Raw genomic sequence first — 21386 nt, 5'->3', positions numbered from 1 at the left:
ATTGAACGCTTCTCTCATTGCTCTTCTTACGATCATTTTCGCTTCGTTCAGCTTTTGTTTGTCAGCTAGGTTTGTTACTTCTCTTGAATCTGAGATGAAATGTTCCTTGTTTACGTAGCGCTTTTCTAACACGGCTGTTAAATCATGGTGCATCTTTCCCATCCCTTAAATCCTTACTCGGAACATACACTCCTGGAAATTGAAATAAGAACACCGTGAATTCATTGTCCCAGGAAGGGGAAACTTTATTGACACATTCCTGGGGTCAGATACATCACATGATCACACTGACAGAACCACAGGCACATAGACACAGGCAACAGAGCATGCACAATGTCGCCACTAGTACAGTGTATATCCACCTTTCGCAGCAATGCAGGCTGCTATTCTCCCATGGAGACGATCGTAGAGATGCTGGATGAAGTCCTGTGGAACGGCTTGCCATGCCATTTCCACCTGGCGCCTCAGTTGGACCAGCGTTCGTGCTGGACGTGCAGACCGCGTGAGACGACGCTTCATCCAGTCCCAAACATGCTCAATGGGGGACAGATCCGGAGATCTTGCTGGCCAGGGTAGTTGACGTACACCTTCTAGAGCACGTTGGGTGACACGGGATACATGCGGACGTGCATTGTCCTGTTGGAACAGCAAGTTCCCTTGCCGGTCTAGGAATGGTAGAACGATGGGTTCGATGACGGTTTGGATGTACCGTGCACTATTCAGTGTCCCTTCGACGATCACCAGAGGTGTACGGCCAGTGTAGGAGATCGCTCCCCACACCATGATGCCGGGTGTTGGCCCTGTGTGCCTCGGTCGTATGCAGTCCTGATTGTGGCGCTCACCTGCACGGCGCCAAACACGCATACGACCATCATTGGCACCAAGGCAGAAGCGACTCTCATCGCTGAACGACACGTCTCCATTCGTCCCTCCATTCACGCCTGTCGCGACACCACTGGAGGCGGGCTGCACGATGTTGGGGCGTGAGCGGAAGACGGCCTAACGGTGTTCGGGACCGTAGCCCAGCTTCATGGAGACTGTGGAGACCTCACGCCCCACGTGTTGAGCAATTCGGCGGTACGTCCACCCGGTCTCCTGCATGCCCACTATACGCCCTCACTCAAAGTCCGTTAACTGCACATACGGTTCACGTCCACGCTGTCGCGGCATGCTACCAGTGTTAAAGACTGCGATGGAGCTCCGTATGCCACGGCAAACTGGCTGACACTGACGGCGGCGGTGCACAAATGCTGCGCAGCTAGCGCCATTCGACAGCCAACACCGCGGTTCCTGGTGTGTCCGCTGTGCCGTGCGTGTGATCATTGCTTGTACAGCCCTCTCGCAGTGTCCGGAGCAAGTATGGTGGGTCTGACACACCGGTGTCAATGTGTTCTTTTTTCCATTTCCAGGAGTGTGTGTGTCTTGAGCATATTTCACGATGCCTTTGAAATTTTTTTCCATTTGTTCTCCACATCTGCGTCCTCATCACCGAATATTTCATGCTGGCTGCTGAGATATTCTGAAATTTGTAGCCTGTCACCCTTGCTGAGCACCTATATGTTCCTTCACTTCTTATCATTCCTTGTAGGACCCGTCTTGATAGATGCTGTCACAGCTTTGTGATCACTGATATCTTCCTCTACGTTAATTGATTCAATAAGTTCAGGTCTGTTTGTTGCCAGGAGTTCTAAGACGTTATTCTCACGAGTTCGTTCTCTATCGGCTCAAGGTAAGTTACGGACAAGACATCCAGAACAATGCCACACGATTCCCTGTCTCTGGCACCAGTTTTGATGGCATAACACTCCCAATCTATACCTGGAAAGTTGAGGTCACCCCCTATTACAACGGCATGATCAGGAAAATAACTAATCATATTCTGCAAGTCACATCTGAAGCGGTCTACAACTACAGATCCTGACCCAGGTGGTCTATAAAAGAATCCGATCACCATTTTTGACCGTTCTTTGACACTCAGTTTCATCCAGATTAATTCACATTCGAAATCCGTTTGCTAAATTCATATTAAACCTTTCTATCTCTGGTCTGCGAGGAACAAGGTTCTCTGAGGTCACTGGGGATGATCTAACAGGCAAATGGTCTTTGCTCCCAAGGGAGCGGTCCTCTGACCTAAAAAAGCGCCATGTGGACGCCACACGTACTCTGCTACCCTAGTAGCCGCTTTCTGCCCATATTTCGCCCGTTAGCGGAGGTCGAGAAATTCGCATCCGATACCGTCGCAGAACCGTGTAAGCCACTGGTTTAGACCTTCCTCACTGCTCCTAACCAGATGACCACGATCAACCTTGCGTACGATGCTGCAAATAGACAGTTTAGTCTGCACCTCGCGTGCGTTGCTAGTTGCCTTCACCAAATCAGCCAGCTCCCGAAAGGAGCCAAGGATGGTCTCAGAAACCAAAATGCAAGCGTCATTCGTGTAAACATGTACCACTACATGCAACCGGTTGCATCCGGTGCCCTCGATAGCTTCCTGCAGCACGGATGAGAGCCCCGGTAAACATAGCGAATGCACACTGGAAATCTTTTCCGCCTTGCCTGCTATCTCCCTTAGGGGCTCCATCACCAGCCTAACATTGGAGCTCCCAATAACTAACATACCCACCGTCTGTACTTGTCCGGACCGAGCAGGAAAAGCGGCCGCTGGCCCAACAGGAGAGGCCTCACATGCTGGCTCAATCATCTACACTGGGCAGCACCTCTTATCTGTTGCTAAGCTGTAGGGAGCCGGCCGCACGGCGTGAGGACGGACCGGTCAGATGTTGAGTATCGGAAGCCGCAGCGACGTCCGGGCCACCAGGGGATTCCACTGACACCAAAGGTGTCGTAGGTCTCGTCACTGGTGCTCCGATGGCACTGCAACTTCGAGCATTAGCTAGAAGCTTGTCGACGGTAGCCAGCGCAGCTTCCAGCTGTTTACAGACAGCAGCCAACTCTCCTTGTGTTCGCTCACAACAAGCACAGTCCCTAGCCATATCCTACTGTGTATAAAATAGGTATAAGGTCTCGAATGGCGCTACTGACTTTGAAAATATACCTTGGGAGAATAAAGTAACACTAAAAGTTGCTGTGCAGATTTCTCACTGTGATCTGAGACCGCAAGTTATTAAACAGAAATTGAACCGTATCATCTCGACCTTTCCCTAGGTGTGGAGTGCTGTCTTGCGGAGCCTTGTCTTTGCTCTGCCGCGATTGGTCCGTTTTCTTTTAAATTTCGGAGGGCGCTGCGTTCTAGGAGGACAGACCTGCTGACGACGAGAGTATAGAGTGCTGCTGCCGGAGTGAGACGGGGAGTTTAGTTTCCGGTTGTGTGGCAGCGCAAAGTTGCGGGAAAGGTGGTACAACTTCCTGTTAACGCACGTGATTGCTACGAGCGTGTGTACTTGGGACGGCGGCAGTCGTTCTGGACGGGCTGTGTGATAAGAAGCTCGGCGTGGCAACTGTTGACGCGGTGTGCCATGGTGTTTCGCAATTTTAGTAGGCTCAGGCGTGCCCTAAATCCCGGTTCAATGATCTGCTGTTATATTGTCAAGTGTAACTATCACTAGAAAAGAGTGTTAACTCTCTGTGCCTTAATAACTGAACCTAAAATATTATCTGTGGTTGAAATTTTATTCTGACCCAAGTGCAATAACGATCTTCTATTTTACAATTTGAGTGATATTATTATTTAGTACTGGCCGCCACATTTACTAAGTCCAAGATTTACGAAGGCCAGTGGGCGTCATTAACAGTTTCTGCCTAGATAGGCGTTATATTCTGAACCATGTGTTTCAATGTTTAGTAATTTTTATTTTATGTTTTATACAGAGTTGCTGTCATGCCCTATGTGGATGATCCACTACGTTGGTGAATTTTCTAATTGTTCTGCTGGCCTGTGCCATATTGCTAAAGCAGGCAATCTTAGCACAGCTGATTGTAAATTTTTTCTGGTGGTGAGGAGCACGGTCTGGTTTTAAGTGCTATCTCACTAACTTCAACCATTCTCAAATATTCAGGCCTAATGGCGACCTCACTATCCCTTTTTGGTTATTAATTTTGTCTTGTTAGCTTGTTTCATTAAAAAAATTTGGCATATGAATTTGTCTTTTGGTCTTTACTGCTCCTTTGGGCGAAGTAAATTAACTGTTGGTTTTGCATTCTTGTAGCATTATCAAAACAGCATCTGTGGTTATATTTGATTGGCCTTTCTGGCCGAATGTTTAAAGTCATTCATTTCAGTAACTTATTGTATTGGTCAATAATTAATCAAAAGTGTTGGGTCCTTCAGACCGTGATTATCTTGAATCTTAAGATTGTCATTCTGACATTACAGTTGTGAACGTTCAGGGGCCCTCCAGACCATATATATATATATATATATATATATGAAACTGTAACCTACGCTCTACGCTTTCACCCCCTGCAGCCTCTGAGCTGTGCTTACCTTACGTTTTGGTTAAGTTTTCCCGTATCAAGACGTATCAGAAATAGATTGCTCTACACAGAAAATTTACACTAGGGAGCCGCCCTACACTAGGATATTCACAAGACTTATGCAACAAGAAAAACTACGTTTAATTTTCTAACCACAAGTCTACAGAGTAAAATACACAACAAGTACAGTTCACTTCTTTGCAGAAGCACGTGAGCCAAAAACAAAGACTAAATTAATTTACAGTTTATCTCACAAGTGCTGCTGCTACTCTGCTGAGCGTCGTCTCGGCTAGGCGGCTGCCTCTACACACTAGATATTGGTTTAGCCGATAAAAGCAGCGTTGACGAAAAGACAGCTAAATACTTAAGGCCACATAACTCCAGTCCAAGGGCAGCATCTGAAAGTTAGTTAAACTATCAGACGTTCGAGGTTCTTGCATGACTCGTTTGAAAAATGATTGCAATTTCCTGTAAGCTAATTTATTGTCTTTAAAATACAGAGAATGCCTATTAAGTCCTTATTTAATATCCCGACACTAATTATGCAATGATACTGACCGTCTCTGTAACAAGTTCACACGCAAAAGCAGCCAGAAGATATTTAGTCCGTTTCGATATTTTAAGCTTCCTACACAGTCACTGATGGACGACTACTTGCAAATTAACACAGTCAGTCGTTCTGTAGTCTTTATGTGCAGACGTGATTTCTATAATGTCTCGTAATGTGCACGAAACACGCTAAGCGGAGTTTATTCACGACTTGAAATGTTCACAAGCAAAACCTCCTAAAAGAAATCACTCACAAAACTCAAACTTTTTTTACAATACTCAACACTGTAGTCATTTTTCATCAACTTCACGAGAACCAATCAAACGCGCAGATTTCTTTATTTTGGTGCGAATTTGATCAGCACGATTTAACATAGGCGTTAACCAAAAGCCGACTCCCGAGTGACTATATCGACCCATAGACCTGAGGCACAAAGCCCTTGAGTAGGGCTTTGTAGGGCTTGTGCGGGAAACGCTGAACTCCTACTGGCTAGTACGTTAAGCAGCCAATCCGATCATTTCAAGCACTTCTACACTCGCGGTATTTCTAATGTCAGTCGATCAGATTACCATACTTAATTTAGACAAAAAATATCGTAAATCCGAAACTAGATAAAATTTAACGAAAACGGAAGTGCGACTCCTTTCCATAACATAAATTACTAATACATTTAATACTCAACGCCCCTTCTGGCTGGCTTTTATAAAATAAAGCTCGCTCGGACGTACGTTACAAATCCTCCTATTACACAACAACTTTCTCACGCTTACGTTTACATAGTTTTAATAAAATATCATATTCTCACTTTACGTCTGTCCTCTTTTCACTCATTGTCTCTCCAAATCACTCACACACCCAAAACAGAATCAAATTATAATTTTCCAATGTATTGTTAATTACGTCATAAATCTGTGGCAGTGAAGCTAAAGAAGATTCTAGCAAATTAGATTATATGAACCAATCTTCCTAGTTGTACATTTAATACAATAGATGAATACCTCACAGTGCCTCAGTTTTACAATGTCAGCACGGTTATTATGTGTTTCAGATAAAAAATTATGTCTTCGAAAGTATAGAAGTTATTGATTTCAAATTTTAATTCTATGGTTGTGTCATCCATAGAATTTGGTACACACAGCATGAAAAAAATCGATTAACATTTAACAGTACTTCTTCAGATTCATTTAGAGTATGTGTAACGTACAGCACGCAGCGTTATGCAAATATAACGGCTCGCTAAGCCCTATATCCGGCGTCAGCTGTGCGAGCGCGAGAACCAAACTCCGCCCTCCTCCCGGCTCCACGGCAAGCTACATGCAAGATGACAACTCATAATAATCTGCTACGTTACAAAGTGTGTGTGTGCAGTGTTATCCGTGTGAAAGTGTGCGAACGTTTTTCTAAATTTTTGCAAATCGTGTAGCTGAGGCACGACGTCGGTACCAGACCGGTATTCGCCTAGTGGGCGCTAACCCGCCGGACGGATTCGATGTGGGGCTGGAGCGCCTTCCTGAATCCCGGAAGCGTCGTGCTAATACGTGCGGCTACCTGGGTGTGTTGCAGAGTTACATCTGCGAGTTATAATTTTTAAATAGAACATTTTTTTCCTGTGATGTAGCTGCTATCTTTAAATCAGTTTGTACAAATGACATTAAGTCAATTTTCTATCATTTCAGGTAGGGAACTAGAAGCTTTGCGGATGGATAAACATAGCATACGTCAATGGCTGCAGAAGAATGCTGAAGATTATATCACATAACTAATGAGGAGGTATTGAATAGAACTGGAGTGAAGAGAAATTTGTGGCACAACTTGACTAGAAGAAGAAAAAAAATGGCTCTGAGCACTATGGGACTCAACTGCTGTGGTCACCAGTTTCCTAGAACTTAGAACTACTTAAACCTAACTAACCTAAGGACATCACACACATCCATGCCCGACGCAGGATTCGAACCTGCGACCGTAGCAGTCGCACCGTTCCGGACTGCGCGCCTAGAACCGCGAGACCACCGCGGCCGGCAACTGGAAGAAGAGATCGATTGGTAGGGCATATTCTGAGGCATCAAGGGATGACCAATTTAGTATTGGAGGGCAGCGTGGAGGGTAAAACTCGCAGAGGGAGACCAAGAGATGAATACACTAAACAGATTCAGAAGGATGTAGGTTGCAGTAGGTACTGAGAGATGAAGAAGCTTGCACAGGATAGAGTAGCATGGAGAGCTGCGTCAAACCAGTCTCTGGACTGAAGAGCACAACAACAACAACGTGAATGGCTGTTTACAAATAGATGTTTCGGTGGTGGAATGTTCTCTTGAATGACGTATTCATACGAGTACCCATTTTCCAGAAGGCACCACTCAATGCGCTTTTGAGAGAATGTATGAGGTGCTATCTGGGAAAACAAGCACGTACATGTGGGTTCGAACACGCTCTAAATTACGAAATGACTGTTATTCACATTACGATTGAAGTACAGGACCACAGTACGATCAAATAGTGGCTTAATAATTCACACAAGTAATAGATGTGATTAAGGAATTTACAAGGCCATTAGCGGCTTCCAACAAGTTTGCGATGAAAGTAAGTTCGAATCGTCAGAAAGCTCGGTATTTAGCGACTCCTGTTATAAACCTATAACTCTTTCACATCTGATTCCTAAATAAATATACTCCCTTATATAAAACAGCTTCAAACATCAAATGAGTTAAAGTGTTTAATATTTGATGTTAGGCATGTGCAACCTTTATGGATGAAGACACAAAACCCTACTTGTGTTGGTTTCGTTAGTTTCAGATTATCGCTGGATGAGCGTACTCTGGGCAGTTTGCTTTCCTTTTTAAGTAAAGGTAGTTTTCCGCACAAGCGACTGTTCATAGCGTCATATCTCGCGAACTACGCGTTTTACAACAATATAAATTGCAGATATGTTCAGTGGTATATGTGGATACTGTCTGCAAAATGTGTTTTGAATCGTGTTTGTACCAAAGAAATAATAAACTAAAACGTCATGCCTCATGATGGAGTTTTACTACGTGTACTGTGAAAATGTAGTAAGCGATAAACTTATTTCATTCATTAATTTTTAGTGGTGTGAGAGACAAAAAGTTTTGAAATGGTTTGAAATTATGAATAAAGTTCCTCGAAAGTTGCTAATTGCCTTCATTCACAAATATTGGATAACTATAGTCTAAGTAACTCGCGAGCCAAGACCTACAGAGCCTCGAGACATATGAATAGTTTGTAATATTTATAACTGACTTCTTGTGGTAAACCTTTAACTTAAGACTATAATTATACGAGCAGATTATGGAAGCAGTTTATGTTTTTAAATTCGGTACATTATTTTAAAAAATTAAGGAAATCAAAGGTTTTTTGCTCCTAGAGGCCGTTAGACAGGCAACTGGGATAAGGCGTTCGTTTTAGCGTTTCATTGATACAGGGGAAAGGTAGAACTCCATACGTCGCGTTGCGGCCCGTCTCACGCGCTCAGGATCCAGAACAACTCTTATTTCTCCTAAGGCTAGCAACAAAGTGTCTGCTCACACAAAGTGCTTACCTTCACGGCAGCGGAAGACGACGTCTCACTCCCTCACCAACCTTGTATGTATGTAGTATGTAAACCGGGGACCTAGAAACGACGTAGAGGCTCCGTCCCCGCCGCAGCCGCAGTAGTCGACAACCCCACGACGACCACCGCAGTCCAATCCACCCCTCCGCCACCCCACACCGAACCCAGGGCTATTGTGCGGTTCGGCCCCGGGTGGACCCCCCCCCCCTCCCCCCTCAGGGAACGTCTCACACCAGACGAGTGTAATCCCTATGTTTGCATGGTAGAGTAATGGTGATGTACGCTTACGTGGAGAACTTGTTTGCGCAGCAATCGCCGACATAGAGTAGCTGAGACGGAAGAAGGGGAACCAGCCCGCAGTCGCCGGGGCAGCTGGAAAACTGCCTAAAAACCATCCACAGACTAGCCGGCTCACCGGACCTCGACACAAATCCGTCAGGCGGATTCGTGCCGGGGGGACCAGGCGCTCCGTCCCACTTCGGAAAGCCGTGCGTTAGACCGATCGGCTAACCGGGCGGGCCTTACCAACCTTACTTCACATAAACAAAGGTAAAACAAGCATGGTACAAACTAAGAGACTTGACTGCTACAGGTGTCTCGATAGTGTAAGGTAATCTTTGCTACAGTGGACACATCGTCTGCTGAATCGGTGAGAGAAATGTGATAAAGCTTCATTCACGTATGTAATCTTTCATCGCCCCCTGAATTGTGTACCATCTCTTGTGGAAACTTCTTTCCTCTCACTGCAGGCTGTGATATGACTGTGCGTACGGTGCCACGAGTCGGTCACGAGTTGCGTCCGCTCCGCAGCACGGACGAGGCCTTGCCGCATTGTGCTGGATGGCCATCAGTCACTGCAGACAGCACGTGCGGCGGCGAGAGCTCATGTTTCCCTACGTCCCACCGCTGGCCTGAGCAGACTGCGGGAACGGACGTACCCGAGTACTGCCCAGCAGAAAACATGTTTCTAGGGCAGGTAAACAAACTACACTGGCGCATATGAAACATCAGTCCGATATTTATCAAAATCTGTTACGATTATCATCACGAAATAGATACTGAATGATTCCTCATTCAAGTTCGGAGCTGCTGTGAATTAAAATCGAAAAGAATGGGTACGAATACACTCTTCTAATGGTTGAAGTGAAGAAGTAATGTCACCTCGATGAACTCCTTGGCATGCATCAAAAGCCTGCTGTGTCAGTTCATGAAGGACTGTAGGAAAGCCTTCCCATCGCCTCCCAGAGAAGCATGTGAGTGACAAATGAGGGGACTGGGCATGCCAGGGAAGGATCCATACCCTCCTGCAGGCGTTTGCGTTATCAACTACAGTGTGAGATCCTGCATAATCATTCTGCAATATTTTATTTGGTGCCAGTTCGTGATGGATACGACGACAGAACTTACCGTTCTTACCACTCACTGCGGAGTGCTCAGTCCCCTTCAATAATACCAAATCAGTCGTCACATACAATATCTCCCTGTTACATGATTCCACTGATTAGAGTGGAATGGGTCTCGAGAATCGCTTGAAAAGTCTCTGTGAAGTCGCTTCATAAGACGCTTGTCGAATTCGGTATAACTTATTCACTTTGCTACCTGATTTTAGCTCAGTTCATGAACTCTTCCAGAAAGACTGATAACTCAAATAAGGCCTATTGAATATGTGATTTTTAATGTAGGGTTTCGGTTTTGTTTTGTGGGAAACGCTGAGTTGGGAGCAGACGATGTTGCTTCTCGTTAGGAGGAAAGCACAGGATGACCAACTTAGGTTTCCAGTACCTGAACAGAGATGTTTACCCATCTTAGTCGACCGCTATTTTTGTGTGTGAGATTGGTAACGGAGGGCTACCCCTCTGGTAGCTTCCGCTGCACGGGGAGCTAGGTAATCTCGAAAGAGAAAGTGGCACTCTTCGGTGAACGCTTGCTGAGTACGGATCGCAGCTCTTAAGGGGGGTTTCAGGTGATAGGAAGAGGAAGCAGTTTCAGTTAGGACTTCGTTATGTTTAACTGTTGAAATACTTAAGAACTTCAGCTTAACTGAAGCGTGTGAAGCGAGTATGGTTTTTGATGATTTTTAATCTTATATTTTGTGGAAATTGCTTTTGTCTTTGTGTGTCGATTTTGTGCCACGTGTTCGGTAATCGATGACCCTTGTCGTTCACCACGGCATCGCAGTAGACTTTATTTTAACAGTTTGCTTGTTTAATGAGCTATAATTTCTGCAAGAATATCTGTTCTTTTGTGCGCTTTCTACAAAGCAGCACAACAGTTTTATTCGGAATGCACCACGTGCTCTAGTTCGGCCGTTTGCAAGCAGCAGACGCAGTTAGTATGTTGAATAATTATCGCACAACCTCATGCATTGATTAAACCTCTGTCCAGAATAGTGCATGCTTAGAATCGTAATTCGAATCTCACTGAGATATTTTTATGGTATGAATGCAAAGGAGATGATAGCATCATTGTCTCCCACTCCTTTTTTCTGTGTTTCTTCTTGCTGTAGTTAAATTGTGCTCTTTTACATTCTCACGTAATTCTTACTTAAATATTTCTAGTCAGGCACCAGTTATGTGTAGTTAGAATGTGCAACCAAATACTTAGATACAATAAATAATCTACGTAAAACATACATTCTGTGGTGTTGATCTTAGCTACTTACTCCGATTTCCAATCCTGAATTGATCAAATTGCTTCATGCACGACATGGAGCGCTATTTATCTGGCTACTTAAAGAAATTTTCATACTTGTAATTAAATTATTAAAGAAATTAAACTAATAATTTTCCAGCTCGGTTTTTATCTAAATGGTTAGGAAGGCCTTGGGCTGGTGGCGACCCTGAATTTCTGAATTTTTATCGTTATTTGTGAGAGAGAAGCAGCTACAAATGCGAGATAACGTATATGGCTCGATGAGATACGTCGTTAAAATAGTAATACGTTACGCGCTGCTTACTTTTACCTACCACCAAACTGTCTAATGTCACTTTTATCGTCGATATCATTGTCACAAATAAAAAAGAGAACATCGCTGGACACGAGAGGATGCCATTCAATGCCCTGGTTGATTCTGGCTCTCACCCTGAAAGTCTCTGTTGTCTTTGGTGAGGTGTCAGCAGAAAACGACGTAGGCGACACAATATCTGAACCCAGAATCAAGTAATATTCCTGAATAACTATTACCTCGGATATGGGTATTTTTGTTGGTTAGTTGATTTGTGTGAATGGACCAAACAGTAAGATCATCGGTCCCAGCGGATGCGGTAAGGATGGGGAAGGATGTCAGCCGTGCCCTGTCAAATGAACCATTCCGGAATTTCCCTGAAGCGATTAAGGGGAATCACAGAAAACCTAAATCAGGATGGCCGGATGTGGATTTGAACCGTTATCCTCCCGAATGCGAGTCCAGTGTGCTAATCACTGTGCTACCTCGCTCAGTAGGAGTTTTGTTATGAGGAGTGATGGTGGGTAAACTGCTGTTATACAGGTGATAATGTCAGCTGTCCTCACGTGTCTGCCTGCTACAGTAAGCACAGCTTGTGATTTCGCCCTCGCCCCCCCCCCCCCCTCCCCAACACGAGTGTCCTAATGCATGAGCAGTATCATAGCTGCATGCAGGGGGGGGGGGGGGGGGGAGGCATGGTAGTACTGCGCGTTTATGCATTGTGCTACTGAAGTAACTGTACGCCAGACAGTGTGGACATTATACAACATATTTAATAATTTTTAGCATAGTTTATATTCATTGATCTAAAAACAGATATTTCATCCCCTAATTCACACTCTTAGGCGTAGATAGACTTATTTATAAAACAGCCCATGTTCTTCCTCATGGTTCAACCTACCTCCACACCATATATCATTGAAATCGATTCTGCAATTCAGCCGTCAAACTTAACAGAACTACTTTCTCATTTAATAATATTAGTTGGAAGTATGTATTAAACACATTGAGGACTGTACAAGTACTGAATTAATTACGTCGAATCGTGATATCAATCAATAAAAGCACTTTCGCAAATATAATACAGTTCAAATGCCAAAGAATATACAGATTTTTTCAAACAGTAAATATGTTTCCCTAAGGCGTGTTAAAACTTTGAATTACGATATCTTTTTTCCGTGATTTGATTTTGATCAAAAAAGGCTACACACTGACCCGAGCTAAGCTCAACTTACATGTGAAAACTACATGAAATATCTTTTGGTAGTTTTGGAGATTAGCGTCTTCAAAGAGACAAACACGACGGTTTTACTGTTTTATTTTATTATTAACTAAATATTCTAGCTAATGTCTTGCTGGCGTATTTCTAACTTGTACGATTCTCGGCTATCCACTCGCGTCACGTCGTAATTCCTCCACAAGTTGGTGCCCTACCGTTTCTCGCTATCCTGATGAAATGGAAACCACACAGCGATCGGTAATTCAGTGCGTACAGAAAACCTACATACACTGATCATTATCAACTTGACTCGATTACTCACCAAAACTCCGAGTACGAAGGCTTTTTGCGTACACTTGTTCACAGAACGACGCGATTTATCTGCTACCAAGACAACCTTCCAAATGAGCTGAAGCATCTGGAGAAGACTTTCCGGAGAAATTGTACAGCAACAGCAGATAAGGCGTTGTAGTGAGCTGTCGGTAGAAAAAAATCTGAAATCACTAGAGTACATCCGGTTTTGCGGATATATCTTCAGAAAAGTCGGCAGTATATTGGAGCGACATAATATTAAATGTTTATATCGTCCACAACCTAAAACCTTAACACTACTAGATCAGTAAAGGATGATCAAGGTCTTCTAGAACCAGGGTTTTACCAAACCCTTTGTCAGTGCGACAAACCGTAGACTGGAAAACGGTACCAAACGTACAGGAGACGTGGCGTGAACATAGACAGCATAATGAAATACGCCGTACCACCAGATCAACCGTGGCCGACCGTATTAAAAGAACTTGCCAAGCTATAGATTACTTCAATAGCAAAATACTTAGACAAGCTTCCTTCTTCTTGACTGCATGACTAAAAAGGGTACTGAAATTAGTATTCAAGATAATCAACAAAGATAGCGCCCTACAACTGAGTCAGGCTTGCAACTCTGTACTAGGCCTAGAAAAAGAAACGCGTTCCCGTACAGTGATGTCTGCGCCCCACTGTGATGTCGCGGACATTAGAGGCCACAGTTCGGAGGTGCGAGCGCTACCCCCACCACCACCACCGTTAACCTAGGCGGCCGCACTCGTAGCAGTAGGAGTAGTATAGTGAAGGGGTTGGTTGGGAGATTTGGGGGAGAGGACCAAGCAGCGAGGTCATTGGTCTCATCGGGTTAGGGAAGGATGGGGAAGGAAGTCAACTGTGCCCTTCCAAAGAAACCATCTTGGCATTTGTCTTAAGCTATTTAAGGAAATCATGAAATCAGGTGGCTGGACGTGGGTCTGAAACGTTGTCCTCCCGAATGCGAGTCCAGTGTGATAGCCACTGCACTATCTCGCTCGGTGGCGGGTGGGTGGTTTTGAGGAGGGGGGTGGGGTGGGAGGGGCCAGCGTATCTAGGACACCGACAAGAGCGGAGCAACAGTCATCATGGAACACCTGAAGAAGGCAACTAGTCTTTCTTCCTTAATAGCGTTTAGTAATTACGACAGGACTCGGGCGGACCCCCGATAATTCTAGTAATATTCATGATGGTTCGTAGTCGCACAGACTTCGACCTCTGCTTAGGTATCAAGTGTTGTCGTCCGTCTATTCATCAGAACTAGCTGAACAACTCTCTCGTGGAGCAGTCCTTCTGGAAGCTACCGTACCTACGTCGTGAGTTCCTCTCGTCACGCTTGGTTCTGCAGTCATTCCACTACAGCCAAGTCAATGTCTGATACGTCAGTATGAGGCTCCATGTCCCTCGTGCCAGCAATTCAACCTTTCTCAGAGTCTGAAAGATGTCGATACGCTGCACGTGTTCGTAATCGGCGCATGCTGTGTACGAAGCTGCAACAGAAAAGTTCCCAGAACGTTAGACACACGCAGTGACCATCATGTGCTCACACCATTATCTGAAACTAATGAAAATAGTCTTTCATAAGGATTAAATTTTTATCAACACATCCCACAAGCACGGAAATGCTGAAGTAACAGTTTGACATAATTCATCCAAAAAGTTCACAGAGTAGTATCTTCGATTTGCGTCAGTCTTTTGTAACTTTGTTTATTTTTTTATTTTTTATTTTTTTAAATAATCGGTCTGCTGACTGTTTTGACGCATCCTGTCACGAATACTTGCACGCAGCGTCCTCCTTTATTTATTGAATATATTTCAGTCTCCGTCTTCCACTACGGATTTGACTCCCAACAACTTCCTCAACTGGCTTGGTATTTACTAAGTTATATCTTGATACATGACCAATCATCCTGTCCTCAATACTTTTCAATGTTTTCTCTCTTCTTTTCTCATCTTAAGAGTCCTCCTTAATCTCAACGTCCTTCTGTAGCACCAAATGTCATCCACTTGGATTCTTTCCATTTTCACGATAGTCCATGATTCACTTCCAAGTAATGCTGTGCTTCAAATGGTTCAAATGGCTCTGAGCACTATGGGACTCAACATCTATGGTCATGAGACCCCTAGAACTTAGAACTACTTAAACCTAACTAACCTAACGACATCACACAAAACCCAGCCATCACGAGGCAGAGAAAATCCCTGACCCCGCAGGGAATCGAACCCGGGAACCCGGGCGTGGGAAGCAAGAGCGCTAAGGCACGACCACGAGATGCGGGCTGCTGTGCTTCAAACGCATATTCTCAGAAATATCTTTGTTTTACAAAAACTAATTTTAGCAACTTCACGCCGGCCAGAGTGCCCGAGCGGTTCTAGGCGCTACAGTCTGGAGCCGCGCCACCGCTCCGGTCGCAGGTTCGAATCCTGCCTCGGGCATGCATGTGTGTGATGTCCTTAGGTTAGTTCGGTTTAATTAGTTCTAAGTTCTAGGGGACTGATACCTCAGCAGTTATGTCCCATAGTGCTCAGAGTCATTTGAACCATTTTTCGGAACTTCACAAACAACAAATAAACTGTGCAACTACCTGCGGTCGATAGGCATTCGGCAATCATAAATATCTAAACAATCGATCAATTATCAAATGTTACTATCACGAAAGAGATATATACGTCTTTATAGCTGCTCTAAAGAAAGGATCATTCTACACATGGCGCCATTTCTCCGGAACAGTTCACTTCTGAAAAACAAAGGACATCCAGTCTCCATCTAGGACGAGGTTACGCCACGTCGAAAGAAAGAACGAGAAACTAACGCAAGTCCACTTCATACATTTCCATTGAAAGAAAGACTTTACCTCTCTGTTTTACGAAGATTACTAACGAGAACTGGCAGATCTAAATCACCAACTCCTCATCTGTTCACAATGCAAGAGTTAGCAGGTTAAGCTTGACAAGTCAGTTGTCAAACTGGGAATTCCTCTTAACCACAAGTCTCGCGAGCCTTCTTCGAACCAAAAATATATGCCCACATACTTTCAAGAAATAGACAGTCAGCTCTCAGTTAGAAGATTACGACCACAGATGCAAGCCAATCAATTGATGACAAGAGAGGAAACCATCTGCATTTATTTGTTCATGAACTTTTTATTCGTTCACGGGGCCAATACCTATTCTCCGCCAGTTACTTACCTCTACTCATGAACCCCGTAGAACGCACGGCAAGTGCTCCACTATTATATTAATTGTTGAAGACATAATTTTAAAAAATATATGTTTGATTTATCTCGACTTACCCTAATTAAATGAGTGCAGTGGTAGCGGTTCTCGTAAACTTGACATTTCTTGACTATCTGTTAGTGGTTAGTCTTCTTTCTGATCTCAGAGCGTGGTAATTGTTACTTTTCTTTGGGAGAAGACGCCACAATTTAGTATCTTCAGAATTTGTCGTAAAAAATGGTTCGTAGTGGAACTTAATATTTTGTAGTATCTCTCTCTCTGTAACTTTGACGGATTAATCAATGCATAAAGAAGATAATCTTTAAGCAAGTGCTGTCCACATTAATTTTGCACTCTTGCAAGTTACGAAAATTCACGTCAAACGTTATTTTTGCGTGTTATTATAAACTTAGTGTTCATTGATGCTGGCACTCAGAGTTCCTATTCCAATATTAGCTTTTGTTCTATTTGATGAAGAAATGACGATCACTGCGCTGCGCAATGTATCGATCAAAAATAATTAAAATTCTCACAGTGTTAGCTTTAAATTAACTACTATCACTTGAAACTCCGTATCTCACTTCCCTGAATTCACTTTAAAAATTAATCATCAGTTTTTTTTAATAATTAAACTTTTCGATTACCAAAGACAATTATTTCCATATAAGGTGGAAGGCATTTCTGAAATCAAAGTTTTGAATACTTTCATTCTATATATTTTCACAGTTAAGAATCATAAACGTGCACACGAACTAACACAATACACACAACGTGAGACAAGATGACCCGAGACAAAATGAAAGCGAGACGCTATCGTCTCGACTATATACAGACTTACACAAAACTAAAGTTGACGTAATTCTAGCTTCCTCCGCCTAGAAGTTCTTGGCACACTACTTGTGCTTTTGAAATGATTATTCTAATATAATTCACAATTATACAAAAATATTAACGAAAGTGTTCAAAATCATGGCTTATGGCCGCATAAGAGTGTCTTCTTTAGCCTCTCGGCGGGAGGTGGTAAATAATTGTAAAGAAAGTCCACAAGGAGCCACAATGTCATATGAAGCAACCTCGTTTGATTTTACATTTCACTTTAATCATGATGAGAAAATTGTCAATGGGAATTCGACTCACCAGAGTCTTTTCTAGTGCAACAAGTGCGGTTTTATAAAATATTATTAGTGCATTTTTGTTTCATAAATGTGCACATCAGAAATATTCATTGATTAATTATCTATTTGATCTGAAGGATCATCAGTTTATGAATATTAACTAGCTTTAATAACAGCACAATGCCTTTTAAATCAAAACCATCACTACGTTTCTAGAGAATTGAAGAATCTTATACAACCTATTAGCTCATGAGAGTGAATAGAGTATTATATTATCAATATCTATTAACACCTTTAATTTTGCTTTAAGATGTTGTTAAGTGATAACAGATAAATATTATAGCAGCGAGAAAAGAGTTCATTAACGGCAAAACCTTGAATATTAGCTGAATGCTCAAACTTCATGGAAATTTCACTTCATTTAAGACCAACTCATGGGAAAAAATCTTTTTTACAAAACAGATGCCTGCATCTAGATACCAAATGGCAAAAGGAACATTTTGCTTTAAAAAAAATGCTTCATTGATAGGCACCACATCTGTAACACAAATAAACAGTTCGTTCATACCTTTTTTTATATCCTTATGGAGATATAATCGTTTTATCTTTCTAGTTTATGGATAACAAAACAAGTAGCTCTCTTCATGATGGGTATCTAAAATAAAGCACCGTCCACAATAAAGAGTTTGTCGCTTTATATTCTAGCAGCTACGACATAGTCGCGTGATCTAATAGCGTCAAATGTTTTTTTTTAAATTCCATTCTTTGATCACAAAATCAATTCTTTTGACGATGACCGGTTTCAGTCAGTAATGACCATCCTCAGATCTTTTCTACACCGTGTCCTACATTGATAATGCCGTAGCAACATTGTCAAAACATATAAATATATTCAATACAGTATCGTCACATAGATCTAAAGTAAGGAGTAGAACAGTGTCGTCGTGGACGATGTGTCCTATTCTACACCTTACTTTAGATCTATGTGACGATGCTGTACTGAATATATTTATATGTTTTGACAATGTTGCTACGGCATTATCAATGTAGGACACGGTGTAGAAAAGATCTGAGGATGGTCATTACTGACTGAAACTGGTCACCGACAAAAGAATTGATGTTGTGATCAAAGACTGGAATAAAAATAAAAAAAAAATTTATTTTATGTTCTGCTCTGGGCTACGTTCTGAGGAGAATCTTGTCCGAATTTTGAGGTGTGTTATTTATCTTACCCTTTTATCAAACTGGAACTTTCTCTTTTGAGCAACACGTCACAGTCCTTGTAAAACTCGTCTTTGATATTTTAAGTATTGGGTCTATCCATTCATCCTTTTCTGTTTCTTTAAACATTACCTCAGGCAGCACGTGTTTCGAAGACAAATGAGATAAATTATTCAACACATTTTCAAAGGTAGTTTCGTAGTCAATCCATTTTGACTGCTGTTTCGGAGCATATGATTTTACAAATTTGTTAAATTCTCTACATAACTTTTCAACGGGACTAATTTCCTGATTAAACTTAATACTATGTTCTCTCACAAGGGATTTATGTTAATGACACGTGAAATAAGATGCGTTATCTGAAAAGCTAGTGTCGGGTTTTACTATCTGTGGAATATAATTTTGTATTGTCCTTCTACCGACAGGTGTAGCTGTTGCTACTCTTATGGAATAAAATTGAACATGTTTAGAAAACAAATCACATAATGCTACTATATAATTAATGCCACCTCTGGCAGACAGTAGGGAACCAAACCACATCACAAGATACTAAATCTAACGGTTTCATAGAAAAAATGGGATGTAATTGCATCCTACTGCATCCCACCAGCCTTTTGACATACTACACAAATTCTTAGTACAGCAGTTACTTTTCTTTTTAGCGTGGGATAATAACAATGCCAAATCATTTTAGCTGTGCATATATCAGGTCCGAAATGTCACCACACGTAATAGTTAAACCAAATGAGGCTCAAGAGACATTGTGATGGAACGTATAGTTTCCAACATTTTACCTTGTAACTGCTCTTATAAAGCAATATACCAGAATACAATTTTCATTTTCTAGCAACAGTTTGATCATTGTTCTGAAGTAAGGCTTCCTTATTTTCATCCACTTTGGGATAGGCGTCTCGTAACGTTGCCCTATTTTTGCACATGTTCATGTACTGCAAAATAGGAAATTTTTAATATTATAATTTTAAAGTTGGATGACTGTTCGTGCAATTTAATTAGACCTTGAGGAAGTCTCGAAAGAGCATCTGGTACTACGTTGTCTTTTCCTTTGACATGTACCAATCCTATATCCTAACATTGTAAAACTAATGCTCATCAAGCAAGCGTGGCATGTAATAATTTGCAATATTACACGAAACTTGCAGGTTGGTGATCGCAGCACACTTGAATTCTTTTCCTGTACACAAAGTAATTAAATTTCTCAAAAGCCAATTTTACGGCTAGATCTTCTCAGTTACAGTGTAACCTCTGTCACAGTAGGACATAATCTGGCTGGGTAAAACTATCGTTCTAACGTCTTGTTGTTTTTCTGTCTTTACCACATGCAAGAGAAAAGCTTAAACCTGTCAGTGATGTATTAGCAGCTAAACAAAAATCCTCGTTCACGTTCAGATGGTGCAAAATGTCTGAGGATACTAAAGCAGTTTTTATTTCCTCATATACTTCTGCATACCGCGGAGACCAGTACCGTGGCTTATTCTTTCTCAACAGACTCAAGATGTAGAAATTATCCACGAAGTGTTTCAGTACCAATCTTCGGCAGAATAAATGATTTCAGTTGTTTTTTATTGGAGGGATGTGGAAAATTTCTGATTGCATCCAACAGTTTTTGATCTGGCTTTATTCCTAATGAGGTGATAATATGACCCAAAACCTTAATTTGATTTTTGCCACACTACGATTTCATCAAATTTGCAGTAGCGCCATGCTCTGTGAAACTTTCAAATACTCTTTCTAATACTTTAATATTTTCTTACCATGTTTCCATGGCTATTAGCAACTCGTCTACACATAAACTGATTTTATCAAGCAGCTCTGGTCCTAATATAATATGGAGCACTGTTTCGAAAACGCCTTTGCTTACTTTCATATCAGATGGCATCACTTTAAACTGGTAACTTCGGCGAGAGAAGATGAAGGGTTGGTACTTCTTGGATTCTTTGTATAATTTGATCTTCCAGTACGATGATCTTAAATCTTAATAATGCTTTGCTTATCATCGAATACCTTAACATAATTTTTTGGCAGATAACAAAATTATCTTTGTCGTTCATTTGTCAGATACATGGATTCACGTACTTTAATTTCGAAGAGATCTATTATCTCAACTTCCTTGCCATGGTATGAATCATACAAACTATTTTAAGTTGTTATGTGGAGTACTTTTGGAATAACACATTTGATACTAATTAGCTGACAATATTTAACAAACTTCCGGCAGCTTCACTAGGTCCAGCTTTATACTGCTATCGTTACTTTCTAATACTAATACTCTTGGATGCAGATCCATTATGGTTTTTTTCTGGCACGGAAAATCCCATCGCTAAATACATGAAACTGACAATTTATTTAATACCAAGAGCATGCTTTTTAGTTCTTCCTTATGGATCATAATGTCGACCTGTATTTGAAATTTTATAGTCTGTGACTGCCCCCTAGGAGCTCCAATAACATTGTACTTGTGAACAGAGAAAACCGGAATCTTCCTCTCCTTACCGATTTGTTCGTATAAATTGTAACTCACAATAGGGGTACTGGCCCAAGTAACTATAATTATATCAGTACATGTATCATTAATTGATGCCGTAACCATCGCTTGTATAATTTTGCCCCTTCCTGGTTTGTATTCTAGATATTCTTTACTTAATTCGTCCTAGATTTATTCCCGTCATTGCATCTTAGCATTAAAATTTGACTTCCACATTTGTCTCCCTCTTCATTTGCGACTCAGCCTCGGAAGGCAATGATCAGTCGACTATTCTCACACTATG

Source organism: Schistocerca gregaria, chromosome 8 (assembly GCF_023897955.1).
Source record: "Schistocerca gregaria isolate iqSchGreg1 chromosome 8, iqSchGreg1.2, whole genome shotgun sequence".
Lineage (NCBI taxonomy): Eukaryota > Metazoa > Arthropoda > Insecta > Orthoptera > Acrididae > Schistocerca > Schistocerca gregaria.
Note: the sequence above shows the minus strand (reverse complement) of the source record.